Below are 17,079 nucleotides of genomic sequence, written 5' to 3'. Positions count from 1 at the left end.
ACAGCAAGAATTAACTTTCTAAAAAAATAGACTGGAATCAAGGATTCTTAGTTAGCACCGCTCCCATTAGTCTGCATTATTCCTGAGACTATCTAAGTTCAGGAGTAACAAAAAGAAACCTAAAAACAATATTACCATGTCACCCAACTAAACCACTACAGGATCCATATACCCAAAGGAAATTAAGTCAGCATAAGGCAGAGGTGTATGTATGTACACAGCTGTGTTTATGGCATTAGTCACAGCAGCCAGCACTGGATCACCTAGCCATCCAATCATGGATGAGGAGGTAAAGAAAATGTTGTGTATACACACAATGAAGTTTTATTCTCTCATAAAGAAGAAGAAATGATGGCATGAGCAAGAAATGGATGGACCTGGAAAGCACCATGTTAAGTCAAACTCAAAACAAAACAAAACCCAAATGCCTTTTCTTTTGAATGTGAATCCAGAGTGTGCAGCGATTTGAGTATAAGGGAGTATCTGAGAAGAGTAGAACTAAAGGCAGGACGGGGAGGGTTATATAAACAAAGTACATGTTATACATGCATGAAAATGTCATCATCAAACAGGATTTCGTTATACAAAATCAAATCAAATCAAAAAATCAATTCAGTCTTTAATTACACTAACTTCATGTTCTTTTCTCTATTCATGGTTCAGTTAAATGCAAAGCACTATGTATTTTGTGTGTGTGTGTGCGCGCGCGTGCATGCGTGTGTGGTATACGTGTGATTATGTGGGAGGTATATGCATATGTACATGTGTATCATGTACATAACCAGTACTCAGAGGCCAGATGCTGCTGCTGAGTACCCTGCTCTACCGATCTGTCTTGTTCCCTTGAGACAGGGTCTCTCACTGAATCTAGAGCTAGAATGCCAACCATTAAGGCCTAGCGATCCTCTAGTCTCCAGCCTTTGTATGATAAACCTTTCCTTGGGAAAACACAACACACACGTCTATTTAATCCAGATAGAGATCTCAAGACAGACCAAAATACGGACAGTTCAACTTAGTAAATCCTACTGGTATGGTAAAGTATGGGTGAGTGGTTGTACCTACAAGAGCAGAAATGATTAAAAAACAGCTGCATCACCAAGACCACCCCCTTATGATTGACAGCACACAAAAATTGGGAAATCTGTAGTATATGGCACAGCTTTCAGGAAGATCAACAAGTTAGTGTGTGTCTTTTCCAGGTGACGTTGGTCTAAACAACTTGTAGGCATCTCAACTGATTTTTGTTTCTCCCAGGCAGTTGTTCGGGGCTCAGAGTCTTCTTTGCAGCTCAGCTTGTCTGATTTTCTTTGCAGCTCTGTTCAGCTAGTCTCAAAAGGAATCTCAGCCTTTACTCTGATAGAGATGGCCCTAGTGAATATGAGTTTCATGGACTTCCTGAAGTTGTTTGAATTGTTTACCTTCCTAATTAATGAGCTTTCCTACAGGATGGAATATTTCAATCTCGAAGAAATGGTTTTATTTATACCACTGCTCTCCACAGTACAGGAGTCATAGGCCCATGGCCACATCCAGCTTTTAACTTGGGTTTTAGGGACTTAGACTCAGGCCCCAATGCTTGCATAGCAAGCACTTTTTAGCACCAAACCATCTCCAAAAGTGCCTCTAACCTCCCCCTTTTAAATTTAATTTTTATAAGTAGTTATTTTGTCTGCCCATGTGTCTGTGCACTACCTGTGTGCCTAAGAAGGTCAGAAGAAGTTATCAGATCCCCTGGGAGTCACCATATGGGTGCTGGGAATCAATCCTGGATCCTCTACAAGAAGAGCAGCTAGTGTTCTTAACAGCTGAATCATCACTCCAGCCATTGTACAACTCTAAGGGGTCTTTTACCTTTAAGAAGCTACAATATTGTGAAATCTCATTAGAAGGACTTCTAGGGCAGTGTTTCTGTTCCAGTCTTTCCCAGGCTAGCCTTAGCCTCCCTATGGAACCTATGTTGACCTCAAACTTACAGCAATCCTTTTGCCTCATCCACTCAAGTGCTAGGGTTACAGAAATGCACCTCATCTGGTTTTCTTCCAGTCTTAAAATGCACCTCATCTGGTTTTCTTCCAGTCTTAAAATCCTACAAAAACACTGGAGGAAAGGAGAAGCCAGTTCTTCAGACCCCATCCATCCTGAGAGGTAAAGATGGCCTGGGATGACCAGAATCCTAGTGCAGACAGAGGATAGGGAAGATCGGGTGACCAGAAGACGTGTGTGTATGTGTGTGTGTGTCCTGAGTATATTATATACATTATCATATGAAGTTGTCAAAGAATGGGGGAAAAAGTGTAGATAAAAATGTAAAAGCATTCAATTGTACAGCTGTTTGGCTTTCATCCCAAAAGGGAGAAAGAGAAAACAAACATGTAAATTATAAATCAATCACAGATATATTTGTAAGAGCTAAACTCTGCTAGAGAGGAAATTATTAGCTACAATTGGGTTAGAACACATCTCATAGACTGTTCATTTATTTGTCCATACAATTCTCATCCATAAACACTGAAAAAACACAATACAGGGTTGAGACATAACCTCAAAAAATAAACAAAATAAACTACAAAAACATAAATATTCCTCATACCGTGTACGGTCCACAGCACTTCCAGCACACTCATTTAGCACACTGTCTGCAGAGACACAGGACATCACTAAAAGCTATGGGTTGGCTAACTTGTTAGTGAATGCTTTTTCTATAAGAAAACGGTTTTTTGTCTTTTAAACTATAAAAAATGTCAGAAATAGTGTAAAAGGGACAGTCTCATTTGAAACTAGAAACTCCTGTAGTATAACTCCTCACATTTTTTCAAAAAATATTTACATTATCACAGTTTTTATATCCCCCTTTGTGTCGAATCTGTCGAAACTGTGTTACTAGGGTTGGAGCTGAAGCTCAAAGGTAGAACTCTTTGCCTGTCATAGAAGAGGTTTGAACCCAACCTCTTCTACAGGACAACCAGGACTACAAAGAAGAAAAAAAAAACCTACTGTATTACAAATCAAAATAGAAAACATTCGATCTTGTGTTAATTAGGGGCTCTATTGCTGTGATAAACACCATGACCAAAAAGCAACTCCAGGAAGAAAGGGCTTCTTATGTCATTGTAGTATACCCTGCGGTAACAGTCCATGAAGTCAGCTTTAGCAAAGCATGAACAGGCGGTAGGAACTGATGGAGAGACTATGGGGGAGTGCTGCTTACTGGCTTATTTCTTATAGTACCATAGTACCCATGATGAAAGGTTGGCACCACCCACAGTGAGCAGGGGCCTCTCACATCAGTCATCAATCAAGAAAATGCACTTCCAGCTTGTCTCTACAAGCAAACCTAGTGATAGCATTTCTCATCTGAGGTTTGCTCTTCTAAAAAGTCTCTAGGCTTCTGTCAAGGTGACAGCACAGACTTACATTCATTTGTATATTTCTTTGTTTGACACAAGAGTCTTACTATGTATATGTAGTTTAGGCTAGTCTTGAACTCACACACCACCAAAACCAGCAATTTTTTAAAATTAAGTTTATCATTCAAAACTGTAATGAGCCAAGTGCAGTGAGACATGCTTTTAATCCCAATACGGGGTAGACCTATCTCAGATTTCAAGGCCAGCCTGGACTACACAGCAAGTCCCAGGACTACATAGTGAGACTCTGTTTCAAAACAAGCAAACAAACTAATAATATAATAACAGCAACAATAACAACAGTAATGAGTACAATTGAGAGATGGCTTAGCTGGGAATAAAACCCAGGTTTTCTGGAAGAACAGCCAGTGCTACTAACTTCTGAGCCATCTCTCCAGTCCCTAAGTAGCAATTTCTTAAAGACTGTTCTAATATAAGATCTGAAATCCTAACAATCAACATTCATTATTTATTAAAAGTCATTTTGAAAGTCAGGTGTGATAGTGAACACCTTTAATCCCAGGACATGGCAGACAGAGGCAGATAGATCTTTGAGTTTGAGGCCAACCTGGTCTACAAGGCAAGAACCAGGACAGCCAGGGCTATACAGAGAAACTGTCTCAAAAAACCAAAGTCATTTCAAAGCATGGTGGTACACATTTGTAATACCAGCACTTGGTAGGTGCAAAGAAGAGAAGAGGTTGAAGGTCAGTGCATGGACTATAGCTCCATTTAGTAGAGTGTTTGCCTAGTATGAAACCCTGGGAAGCCCTGAGTTCGATTTCTAGCACTACAAAAAAAAAAAAAACAAACAGTGTGGTACACATCTATAATCCTAGCACCTTAAAAGTGAACACAGAAAGATCACAAATTCAAGGTCATCTTAGGTACACAGAGAACTTGAGGCTAGCCTAGGATCCCTGAGACCCTTTCTCAAAACAACAAAACCAAATTTAAAACCAGCTAGGACTACATGAAATCCTAACTCAACAACAAAATTCATTGGTCTAATCTCCATTCCAATTGCTCTTCTTACTTATACATGACTTTATAAAACCATGCACTGGTTATTTTTTTAAAAAAAAAAGTTGAGTTCAGCTGAGCATGGTGGTTTCTTTCTTTCTTTTTTTAAGATTTATTTATTTATTATATAAGTACACTGTATTTATTATATAAGTACACTGTAGCTGTCTTCAGACACTCCAGAAGAGGGAGTCAGAATGATTGTGAGCCATCATGTGGTTGCTGGGATTTGAACTCAGGATCTTTGAAAGAGCAGTCATTGCTCTTAACTACTGAGCCATCTCTCCAACCCAGCATGGTGGTTTCACACCTAAAATCCTAGCACTTGAAAAAGGCAGGAGGGTCACGCTGAGCTACATCCACAGTCCAAAACCAGCCCAGGATACATGAAATCTCATATCAAAACAACTGAGAAGTCGCCAAGCTCCACACTTCAAACAGTAATGCAGCTCACTAGTATCTGCAGCATGGCTCACTTACTCATATCACACCAACTGCATCAAAGGAGTCAAGTGTGGAATCTGTCAAACTCTTAGTGGCAAGTGCAATAGTTTTCCAAAATTCAATTTCCTCTTGAAAGCTTAAATTTTATCATTAGCAATGAATACTGTCAGTTGTTTTCCTTGTAGTGACAGGCTCACTTTATTTTCAAGAAAATGTATGCCAAATACCACCCGTTCTGTATAACCATACTTTGCCAAGCAATTATTTCAAGTAAAAATAGTGTTCTACTTAGAAAGGCAGCTAGTTTAGTTTGCTGTTCAACAACTGCACAAAGCTCTTTTCTGAGCTAATCAGATAGGCCTGCTATCAGGAGAAGCACTTCAAACAACATGCTTGGAAAGGTAAGCGAAGATGAACTCAGTGACAAATCAGTAACTTTTATTCCTTCATCAAGGGCATTAAATGTAACCAGCAAGTCTTCCTGCCTTTCCACACCATGTGTGTGCACTTACTTGCTTAAGAGAATGAAAAGGGGGGAGGGAAAGCCTGTGTGTGTGTGTGTGTGTGTGTGTGTGTGTGTGTGTGTGCACGCGCGCGCGATAATCATATTGAGGACCTCAAGCAAACTAGGCAAGCACTCTACTACCAGCCACATAACTTGTCCAGTTTGTTTTATTTTTAAAGCATATATCTATTACAATTCCAAAAGTCTGATGATGGAGAATACACCACTGGTATAATTCAGTCACACCACAGCAGGGATCTTGCAAATCACAATGGCTTTATTCACTACTGATGTTATAATTGTCAGCATACCAAACAATGTCCTACTGGTACTAGAAAAATGGTTTTGACCTAGAGATACCCAGGGAAACACCAGGAGTCTGAGAAAAAAACCCTGAGATGGTAATAGTTGATGCACTGCACTTATATTCATAAAACACATACATTTTCTGCTTAAGTAACATGTATATGCTCAAGCCAATAGTCTACTACCTTACATTCAAAAGACATAAATGAATGGAAGAATGTGAGACACTTTGTATATAATACACAAATCCTAGCTACCACACTATAATCCAAGTTCTAAGCATGAAACATCATGGTTTGAATATGAGTGTCTCCCAGGCTCGTGTGGTTCAGAAGCTCAGTCCACAGTGACAGTACTATTTTAGAAACCAGTGGAAGAAATCTTAAGAGTGCAATCCTGATGGAGGAAGTCAGTCACCAGGGAGTGCTTTTGAAGGGTGCCTTGTCCCTGGTCCCCTCCTCTCTCTGGTGGCTCTCCAAAGCTCCTGCCACCATGATGTTTTTTGCTCCACCACAGGCCCAAAGTAATAGAGCAACCATGGGCTAAAACCTCTGAAATCAGGAGCCAAAGTAACCCTCCTTTTCCTTCAGGCCTAGTGTCAAGAAGTCTGACAACTCCTCATTCCTTTTTTGGGTAACTTGCAGAAGCCTGGAATCTACAACAATGATTTTGTCTTCTCTCTCTCTCTCTCTCTCTCTCTCTCTCTCTCTCTCTCTCTCTCTCTCTCTCTCTCTATTTATTCTCAAGTACATATTCTCATTATGTACTCCTGGCTGGTCTGAAAGTTACTACAAATGTAAACCAGACTGGCCTCCAGCTGCCACAGTCATCTGAGTACTGGTGATCAAAGGAGTCACCATCCCAGCCACAATGATTTCAAAATACCGAAAAAACATTTACCCCATACATATGTGCAAGTACATGTTAATTTAAAAGATTTGGAGAGTGTCAGGCAGTGGTTGCACACGCCTTTAATCCCTGCTCTTGGGAGGCAGAGGCAGGCGGATTTCTGAGCTTGAGGCCAGCTTGGTCTACAGAGTGAGTTCCAGGACAGCCAGGGCTACACAGAGAAACCCTGTCTCGAAAAAATAAAACAAAAAAAAGACTTGGAGAGATACTTTAAAATTTTAAAAGCAAATACTACATATTTACTCTGAAACTTTTCTGATCCTTAATAAGACCCATGTGACAATTTTTTTAGGAAAACACCTTAAATTCACCATATAAGTACAAGTTAGCATGCTAAGTTCTATTTTAAGCACTGTGTCATGAAACTAGAAACAAACTTGCTCACATTCAGAAACTCAAATGCAGAAGTGCTTTGTTGTGCACTACCAGAAACCTCATAAAGCCACAGTCCATTTCTCCTTAAGCCAACACCAACACCCTTACCTGTTACATTCATCATATCTACTTTTTTATTTTGTTTTTCAAGACAGAATTTCTCTGTGTATAACTCTGGTCATGCTGGAACTCACTCTGTAGATCAGGCTACCTTAAATTCAAGAGATCCTCCTGCCTCTGCCTCCAGAGGGATTAATGGTATGCACATCTCCACTGCCCAGCCCTGTCCCATCTAGCTTTAAATCCACTCCCAACACTAATACTGGACTAGTTCCATGACATATGGTACAGCTAGACAAAGAGCTCAATGGTGGAACACGTGCTTAAGCATGCACAAGACCCTGGATCTGATCTCAGAATGAAGAGAGGAGGGAGGGAGGGTGATAATTACTTTCAACAACAGCATAACAAAGTATCAAACAAACACTCCAGTTTTGTAGTCTCAGTATGTGGGAAACTGAGGCAAGATTACCATCAGTTCACAGGCAGCCTGGGATACAGAGCAAAACACAGTTTCAAGATACCAAAACAAGTACTTAACAACTTTTTGTTTTCCTTTTCAGTAGTCAGGGCTGAAGTCAATGAGTAACTCAAATGCTAAACATGGTGCTTAACAACCATCCACCACCCCAGTTCCAAGATATCCAACAGGTACACACATGGCCCACATCCAAAAAAAATAATAATAATAATCATCCTGGACCCACTATGCAAGTTAATCTAAGAAACAGCATGGAGCCGGGCAGTGTTGGCGTACGCCTGTAAACCCAGCACTCTGGAAGACAGAGGCAGGCGGATTTCTGAGTTGGAGGCCAGCCTGGTCTACAGAGTGAGTTCCAGGACAGTCAGGGCTATACAGAGAAACCCTGTCTCGAAAAAAACCAAATCCAAAAAAAAAAACAAAAAACATAAACAAAAACAAAAACCAAAGAAAGAAAGAAAGAGCGAGCATGAAAAGACTAAAAACACGACACTGTCCAGAAATGCTTCCAATTTAGACTGCCATAGCAGACATGTGCATCAGCCTGGTTCCAACAAGAACAAACAGTAACACAATTGGTTAAGCTGAAAGATAGTGAGCATCTACTAGGACAGAACACTAGTCAGTAACAGAGCAAACAAGGAACTCTGCTCTTCAAGTCACAGACTTTCTGCTACAGCCAAGAAAGTACAACAAACACAAAATGGACTGCAGTCAAACTGGAGAAAGTCCCAAGTACAGAACAGGCTAAGACTACTGACTGTTAAAGGAAAAAGCCACTGAAGTTTTTTTATTTTTTGTTTGTTTACTGAACTTTTTGTGGGATTTTTTTGGGGTGGTGGGGATGGCAAAGGGTGGGTGAGACAGTGTTTCTCTATATAACTCTGGCTGTTCTGGAACTTGTTCTGTAGACCAGGCTGGCCTCAAACTCAGAGATCTGCAAGCCTCTGCCTCCCAAGTGCTGGGATTAAAGGTGTGCACCACCAGGCCTAGCTCCACTGAATGTGTTTATAGATAGATATCACAAGGTGAAGGAACTCTTTATGTGAAATTAACATAGCAACCAAAAAGAGAAACTGAAAGCAAGAACAGCAGAAAAGGTAAGGAAGTGATGTTTGCAAATACTGGAGCATTTGCACCAGTCCAGAACTGGTTCCTGTTCAAAATGTTCACACTTGTTTCATTTTCTTGGTTTAAGAAAAAATAAAAATGCCGGGCCTGATGGCGCATGCCTGTAATCCCAGCACTTGGGAGGCAGAGGCAGGCGGATTTCTGAGAGTTCGAAGCCAGCCTGGTCTACAGAGTGAGTTCTAGGACAGCCAGGACTGCACAGAGAAACCCTGTCTTGAAAAACAACAACAACAACAACAAAAAAAAAATAAATAAAAAAATAAAAAAAAAATAAAAATAAAAATAAAAATAAAAAGTGGTTTCTTCACCAAAGTCTGAGGGAAAGGCTTTTCTGCCTTTTCACATGAGATTACTGAAACCAAAATCGGAGGGCTCAGAAGCCTTACTACAGGACCGAAGCCTAGGTCATGAGGATTAGCAAAGCACAGGGCAACCATGCTAGCGCTGTGCAGGAGGGAGCTATACCCAGGTAAGGCCTCAAGTGGGCCACACCGTGCACTGTAGCGGCTGCCCTTAGAGTCAGCTGTGACTACACAGAATCTAAGGCTCTGTGCCTTGGCCCACCCCAGGGGTCTTCTGAGAGTCACTATGTAACTATGTAAAGCCAAAGCATAAATTCTGGATCATCCACACTTGCAGGACAAAACAACTAAGTACTTTAAAAACTTCTGCCACCTACTCAGAAAGAACACTAATGAGCAAATTTACAACAAATTTAGAACACAATCTATTCCACAGCTTAACTTTATCACTCGGTCCTTCTAAGGCTCACGACTTTCCAGACACAGCAGTGCTCTCTCCAGGTGTGATAGCACACACCTGCAATCTCAGCATTCAGGAAGCTGAGGAAAAGAAACCCCTGAGATTGAGACTAGCTAGCACTGCACAATGACAGAGCCTCGAAAAGAAAAAAGCATTCTTAACTTACATGTGCACTTATTAATTACCATAACCCAAAAAGGTTTCTTCTTAAAATAGAAAAATATTTTCACAGTCTATGTAACCTTTCCATAACTAGCTCCTCCAAACAGCATTACCTACCAATTTAAAACCATGGCAACACTGATTTCACATTAAAAAAATAAAAAGTTGTTCTCATTTCCGCTTTCTTTATATTAATGTTCAATACAGTTTCAACATGCCATTTAAAACTGACAAGCACCTAGTGCACAAAACTCACAATATTTGATTACTTTAATATAATTTCCAAAATCAAACATACTTGAAATCAATTAAACACACTATATCATCATGGAGTTCATACCTTATTAATGTAATCTCACCTGACACATAAAAGAAATAGGAACAATGAAGGTGAAACAAGAAATAAGCTAAAAGCTACTACTCCACCTAGAGCACCTGAATCAGAAAAACAGCTGCACTGCTCTCTACACAGCTCTAAGGTCTGAGGTGTTAAAAATCATTTGCAAAGCTTTACACAAGGCTATCTGCCAAAGCATGAACATCACAAGAAGGGTTCAATACCAGGCCCCTCCCCAAAGGGAACCAATTGTATAATGTTTAGCTACTAGAACAATAAAATTCTAAGCAAGCACCTGGATCTATATCTATAAACTTGAAAGGCTTGTCACAAAAATAACAGATTACAAAAAGTATCAGCTGTGGATAAAGTTCAGATGATAAACTGCTTGCTTATAACATTCTTGAGTTCAATTCCTAGCATGACACACATGCCTATAACCCCAAGTCGGGAGGTGGAGAAGAGGATCAGGAGGAATTCACATCCTACATTACACAAGGAATTTAAAGACAACCTGGGCTATTATGTGACATTATTAATATATGTATACTGTATGTATACTGGGCATGTATGTGTGTATGTATGTATGTGTATATACATGTGTGTGTATATATATATATATATATATATGCATATATATTTGTGTGTATATGTATATGTATGTCTGTCTGCATGCATGCAGGGCATGGTGTTGTACAACTTTAATCCCAGAACTGGGGAGGTAAAAACAGGTAGATCTCTAGGAGTCTGAGGTCAGTCTGATCTACATAGCAAGTTCCAGGCCAGCCAGACCTACATAATATATATATATATATATATATATATATATATATATATAGTCACTGAAAGTCTACATATAGATCCCCAGATGTTAACCATAGAATTTCTGAGAGCTAGAATTATAAGTGCTATTTTTCTATCTTCTTTTTATAAAAAATTTTCCAAGCCAAATAGTAACTGCAAAAATTGCCATGTTTAGTTAGTTGGAGGTTAGTCTTAGTACGAGTGAGACTGTCTCAAAAAGCAAACCGGTGAGGGCTTGGAGAGATGACTCAGTGGCTAACTAAAAGCTGGCTGCTTCAGAAGCCAGGGTTTGATCCCTAGCACCCACAAGGCAGAGACAACAATCTGTAACTCCAATTCCAGGGGATTCAATGCCCTCTCCTGGCCCCTGTGGACACTGCATGGAAATTATACATAGACATACATTTAGGCAAACACTCTAAGGCATAAAATAAAAATAAACCCTCAAAATTAAAAGAGAAAAAAAAAGGGAAGAAAAAAAAAAGAAAACTAGCTGGGCAGTAGTGGTGCATGCCTTTAAACCCAGCACTCAGAAGGCAGAGGCAGGGGGCATCTCTGAGTTTGAGGCCAGCCTGGTCTACAGAGTGAGTTCCAGAACAGCCAGGGCTGCACAGAGAAATCCTCTCTCCGAAAAAAATAAAAATAAAATAAAAGATCCCATCTCAAAAAAACAAATTAAAAGAAAGAAAATTAATTTGTAGGATTCCAATTAACAAACTCCAAATAATTTTAAAGAGAGATTCGCAAAACCAGGCATGTTGGCACTCACCTTAATCCCAGCCCTCTGAAGTAAGTTTTTTTTGTGAGTTCAAGGCCAGTTTGGTCTACATAGTAAAATACAGACCAGCCAGGACTGTATAGTGAAAATGCATAATGTCCCCACAAAATACTCAGGCACAGAACTAAAGGGAATGTCTTAGCAACATTACAATATTTTGTGAGCTAGACATCTTAAACAATTCCAGGACTGCTCCGGCATCTTTAGGGAGGCCTACTGAGACGAGTTTTTGAAAAAAAAAACTCAAACACAAATTCTTGCCATTGTGGTTGGTCAAAGTCACCCTTTCTAGGCTTCCTTACCTCTTTCATTTCTTCCCTACTTCAAAGAAAATGTTATGTGATACATTATAAACTGAATAGCATTACAAAACTAAGATATCAAGTATTCTTCAAACAGTAAAAGAAGATAGAGATGGAGAAATGGCTCAGCAGGTTAAGAGCACTGGCTGCTCTTCCAGAGGTCCTGAGTTCAATTCCCAGCAACCACATGGTGGCTCATGACCATCTGTAATGAGATCTGAAGACAGCTACAGTGTACTCACAAAATAAATAAAAAGAAGGAAAAGGAGGAGGAGGAAGAGACAAAGAAGAAGACGATGATGGTGGTGGTGGTGGTGGTGGTGGTAAAGCATGGTAGCTTTATGCCCATCATCCCAACACTTGAGAGATAGAAGCAACGTCAGGAGTTCAAGATTGTCATTAGTTACACAGTGAATTTAAGGCCAGCCTTACTACACAACACCACTATCCCAAAAAATAAATGCTTAGTGATAGAGCTGAACACTTACGAAAACAGTACCATCAATTCTGTGAAGTAATGAACTAAGTTCTTGTTCAGTTTTTAGTTCACTACAGCTTATAAAATCCCACTTTCTGAGGCAGATACTTCTTCCTAGATCCCACTACAACCACAGCCCACTTTATTTTCTGACCCCTAGTTACCAGCATGAAAGCATACAAATTACACTGAAATCAAAAGTCTCAGCATGAACCCTGGAACAACATGCTGATGGAGTTCACCAGGAGAAACCCAAGGTTAATCAGCTACTGCAATCAAAGGGGGATTAGGAGACACTCCTGGAAGAGAAAGACAATGCAGTCACCCAGAGAAAACCAGCAAGGGAAAGGCGGCAATATTTCAAAACAATTACATGAACTACTTAAAAACTTAAGTGTTTTTCAAATTGTTTTAGAATACAGTTCCCAAGAAGTGGCATAAAACAAAAGCCATCTAAATGCAGCACTTCATAAAAGCAAGTCAGAGAGATTAAAATCAAATCCATGAATAAAATGTCAGATTTACTTGCTTCTATGTAAAGTAAAAGCAGACAAATTACACCACAGAGATCAAAACTAAGTGGTTATTTGTTGAAAATAAAGAGACAGATATGACAACAAAATTTACTGATACGCTTACACAGCAGATACTTTAAAAGCAGGCTTCCCTGCTCATTGGATCCCATTATTTACTCCTTGAAAGTGATGAGCCCTTCCCTCCCACTGCTCCTTTTTTTTTTTTTTTTTTTTGGATTTGGTTTTTTTTTGTCGAGACAGGGTTTCTCTGGCCATCCTGGAACTCACTCTGTAGACCAGGATGGCCTCAAACTCAGAAATCCGCCTGCCTCTGCCTCCCAGAGTGCTGGGATTACTGGCGTGTGCCACCACTGCCCGGCTACTGCTCCTTCTAGGAGTTAAAATAGCAATATAACTTACTTGAGTTTTGATGCAAAAGACACTTAAGAAAAAAATAATGACTTTGGAAGCTGAGCATGGTAGCTCACACTGAGCTCCCAGCATTCTGGAGACTGAGGCAGAAAGGCTCTCAACTCCAGGCCATCATGAACTACAAAGTGAATCCTGACTCTAAAAGAAAAGTGTTTATTTTTGTTTTCATTGGGTTTTCTTCTTCATATAGGCCAGAGGTTCTTAACCTGTGAGTATCGACCCCTTTGGATGTAGAAAACCCTTTCACAGGAGTGGCTTTTCAGATATGCCAAACATGAAATATTTAAATTACAATTTATAACAAGTAGTAAAATTACAGTTATGAAGTAGCAACAAAATAACTTTATGGTTGGAGTCCAACATAAGGAAGTGTACTAAAGCATTAGGAAGGCTGAGAACCACGGTTCTAGGGTGTTTTGTTGTTGTCATCTGAGGTTTTTTTTTTTCCCCTTTAGTTTTAACCTCGTTTATTTCTAGATAGATCTAGTCTTGCTATGTAAGCCCAGGCTGGCCTAGAACTCACATTATTCAAACCTTAACCTTCTAAGTTACTAGGATTAAAGGCAAGGGAGCTGTGTAAAAAATAAAAATAAAGTATTTTTCCCTTTTTAAAAAGAAATTTTAAAGATTTACTTATTAGTATATGTAAGTACGCTGTAGCTGTCTTTAGACACACCAGAAGAGGGCATCAGATCTCATTACAGATGGTTGTGAGCCACTATGTGATTGTTGGGATTTGAACTCAGGACCTTCAGAAGAGCAGTCAGTGCTCTTAAACCGCTGAACCATCTCAGATCTTTGTGAGCTGGAGGTCAGCCTGGTCTACATAGCAAGTTTCAGGCCAGCCAGAGCTCATCACAGAGAGAGAGAGAGAGAGAGAGAGAGAGAGAGAGAGAGAGAGAGAGAGAGAGACTGTCTTTAAAAAAAAAGATCAGAGTAGTTAGGTTATCACTACCAAGCTCACTTGGGTTGCACACCCTCCCTGCATGAAGTGCCTTCACCTTCACAGCCTCCCAGAAATCATTTGTGGGTATTCCCCTAATGAAAAATTCAACTCTTCATAAGCAGAAGTGCACAGAGAACTCATTTTGATATGTATGACTCAATCTGCTTTGTATTGGCAATATCTTCAAGCTTACACTATCCCTATGGGGGCTTTGGATTTGTTTTTCCCATCTGATCTTAGCAGAATCACTATAGATTTAGAAGAATTCACTAAAAGGGCCATTAGGAAAATAATTATAAATACAATCCACAGCACAGTCAAATGTGGGCTGTGAATTGGGATAAGGAAAAAAATTAGTATTTCCTCAGCAGTTCCCATTAGAATACTGTATTTTCATTTAAAACTTAAAAATAAAAACATCAGGCTGGAGAGATGGCTCAGTGGTTAAGAGTGCCAACTGCTCTTCTGAAGTCGTGAGTTCAAATCCCAGCAACCACACGATGGCTCACAACCATCCATAATAAGATGTGATGCCCTCTTCTGTTGTTGAGCCACCGGGGCCAGAGTGAGAAGGAAAAAAAATGTTTGAAGACAGCAACAGTGTACTTACATATAATAAATAAATAAATATTTATAAAAAATAAAAATAAAAAACCTAGGGTTCCCCCTAATTATTTAGACTTCCCCTATTTTATTAGGATATATAATCAATATCTCTCACACATCACTCACAAAAACACGCAGACCCTAAAGAAAATATTTCTGAAAGGAATATATTCCAAACTTCACTGCACAAAAAAAAAAAAAAAAAGCATTTCTGTTATCATCTCCCCTACTCTCCAAAACAGCAAATTTAACCACAATGAAGCCTTAACAGAACTTTTAACACAGCTATCACCAGCTAAGTAATCTATCACAGTTCCTCTAAGTCTCAGGCACACACGATGATACACCAATGTGTCAAAACACTTATTATAATCTGAAAAATTATACAACAGAAACATAAGAGTGGAAAACAAGCCCTCTGGAAACTCTCAAGTAGCTTTTAGAGAGGGTGAAAAAATGGAGACCAGTTTTAGAAAAATACCATTTCCCATTAAGGGTTCAGTGTCTGTGTGATACTGGCTCATTTTATAAAGAGTAACTTTACCTAATAAGACTCACACCAGGAATCTCATCTATCCCCAAAGGCACTTTTTCTTTTTGTTTGTTTTATCAAGACATGATCTTACTAAGTAGCTCTGCCTATCCTGGAACTCACTGGGTGGACCAGCTGACCCTCAAAAAGAAATCTGCCTGCCTCTGCCAGCCAAGGGCTGAGATTTAAGGCCTGGCCCCAAAGGCACTCTTTTCAAACAGAAAGAACATTATTCTTTGCAGGTACTTTTCCCATAAGGTCTTCAAGCCTTACTATACAGGCCATGCATAAAAAACCTGGTCAGATATTTTTCAAATGGACTCCTAAAAAATATTAGGAAGCAAAGATGACAGCAACAACCCCAAAGAAAATTGGAGGGTGGGGTGGCACATGTCTTTAATCCCAGCACTTGGGAAGCAGGAGGCAGGCAGGTCTCTGAGGTTTGAGTTTGAGGCCAGCCTGTTCTATAAAGTGAATTCCAGGACAGTCAGGGCTACAGAGAGTAACCCTGCCTCAAAACAAAATCAAAAACAAAACCAAAAAAGATGACAGTAACACAGTGACAGTAAATAATTACATAAAACACACATACTTGAGCTCTAGCTTTTTGTTTGTTTTTATGCAAGTTGGTTATCTCGAAATGTCAAATTTCTGAGGCTTTCAATAGTCTGAAACTGGGATAAAAGAAACTATCCAAGATGGGTATGGTGGTGAATGCCTTTAATCCATCACTAAGGAGGCTGGAGGATCGCTGAAGTTCAAAGCCTGTATGGTCTGTCTACACAGTGAGTTCCAGGCCAACCTCAGTCAACACAGTGAACCCTTGTCTTAGAAAAGAGGGTTAAACTTAAAAGAACAAATACTCAAATCTTGTACAAAAATCTTGATATGTTAACACTCCAAAGTTACCAGGAAAAAAAAGATCTTTCAGTGAGGCTTTTACACACACACACACACACACACACACAGAAAAGTGTCCAGAAACAAAGATAATAGTCTGTTTGTTCTAGAAGTTATTTCATTATAATGGAGAAAAAATAATTTTTATTGATTATAAAAAGAATTTCTAAATCTCCCTGATGATTTATAATTGCATAGCCCAATCTCCACTCTGACAGAGATATTAGTTCTCTGCTGCGCTATATCCAGCTGTTTGGTTCGCACACAAGAAGCCAGAGAAGGGAATACCGTGTTGAGAGCCTCTAAATAATATGCGTTAGTTAAGAACTGCCTGTCTGCTACTAAACCAGAATTATTCAAGCAGAGCCCCATTTGTCACAATCCAATCATAAGGATTCCACCAGCCCTCCCCCAACTGCTTGTGTGGTGGTATATATGCTTCAGTAAAGGAGCCATCATCAGGTAAAGATTGGGGTGGGAAAAAAAGCGGGGGAAAAGGGGGCACCCTTTCATCTAATTTCGCGAGGCATGAGTAATTGGTACAGTTGAGAGGAACGATGGAACGTTCTATTTATTGGAGGTTGGGGTGGGATGGGGGGGGGTGGGAGGAGAATTTCGTTTAAATCAACATGGCCAGCAAGATGTCCCTAACAAACAAAAGGCAACGGGGGATATAAACACGAACCATTCACCTCCATCAGCTATAGCATCGCCATCATGGTGTGTGTAGAGACCCCCAAGGCTGCTCTCATCCGCCACACCAGAGACAGCAAGAGTGGAGAGAGTGGTGGCTGCATCCTCACCACCGCTCCCAAATGCACACTCTTCCAATGGGTTGCCCCCCCCCCCACACACACACACATACACACCCCGGTGGCCCG

At 39.9% G+C, this 17,079-nt stretch overlaps 1 protein-coding gene across 4 annotated transcripts in view; it reads right to left on the bottom strand.

Moving 5' to 3' along the window:
• Pias1 (protein inhibitor of activated STAT 1) overlaps positions 1–17,079 on the bottom strand; it is a 115,772-nt gene that overhangs the window by 87,180 nt on the left and 11,513 nt on the right. The gene's annotated exons all lie outside the window — the stretch shown is intronic.

Source organism: Apodemus sylvaticus, chromosome 7 (genome assembly GCF_947179515.1).
Source record: "Apodemus sylvaticus chromosome 7, mApoSyl1.1, whole genome shotgun sequence".
Lineage (NCBI taxonomy): Eukaryota > Metazoa > Chordata > Mammalia > Rodentia > Muridae > Apodemus > Apodemus sylvaticus.
The sequence above is the reverse complement of the archived record's forward strand: the minus strand, read 5'-3'. Positions and strand labels throughout refer to the sequence as shown.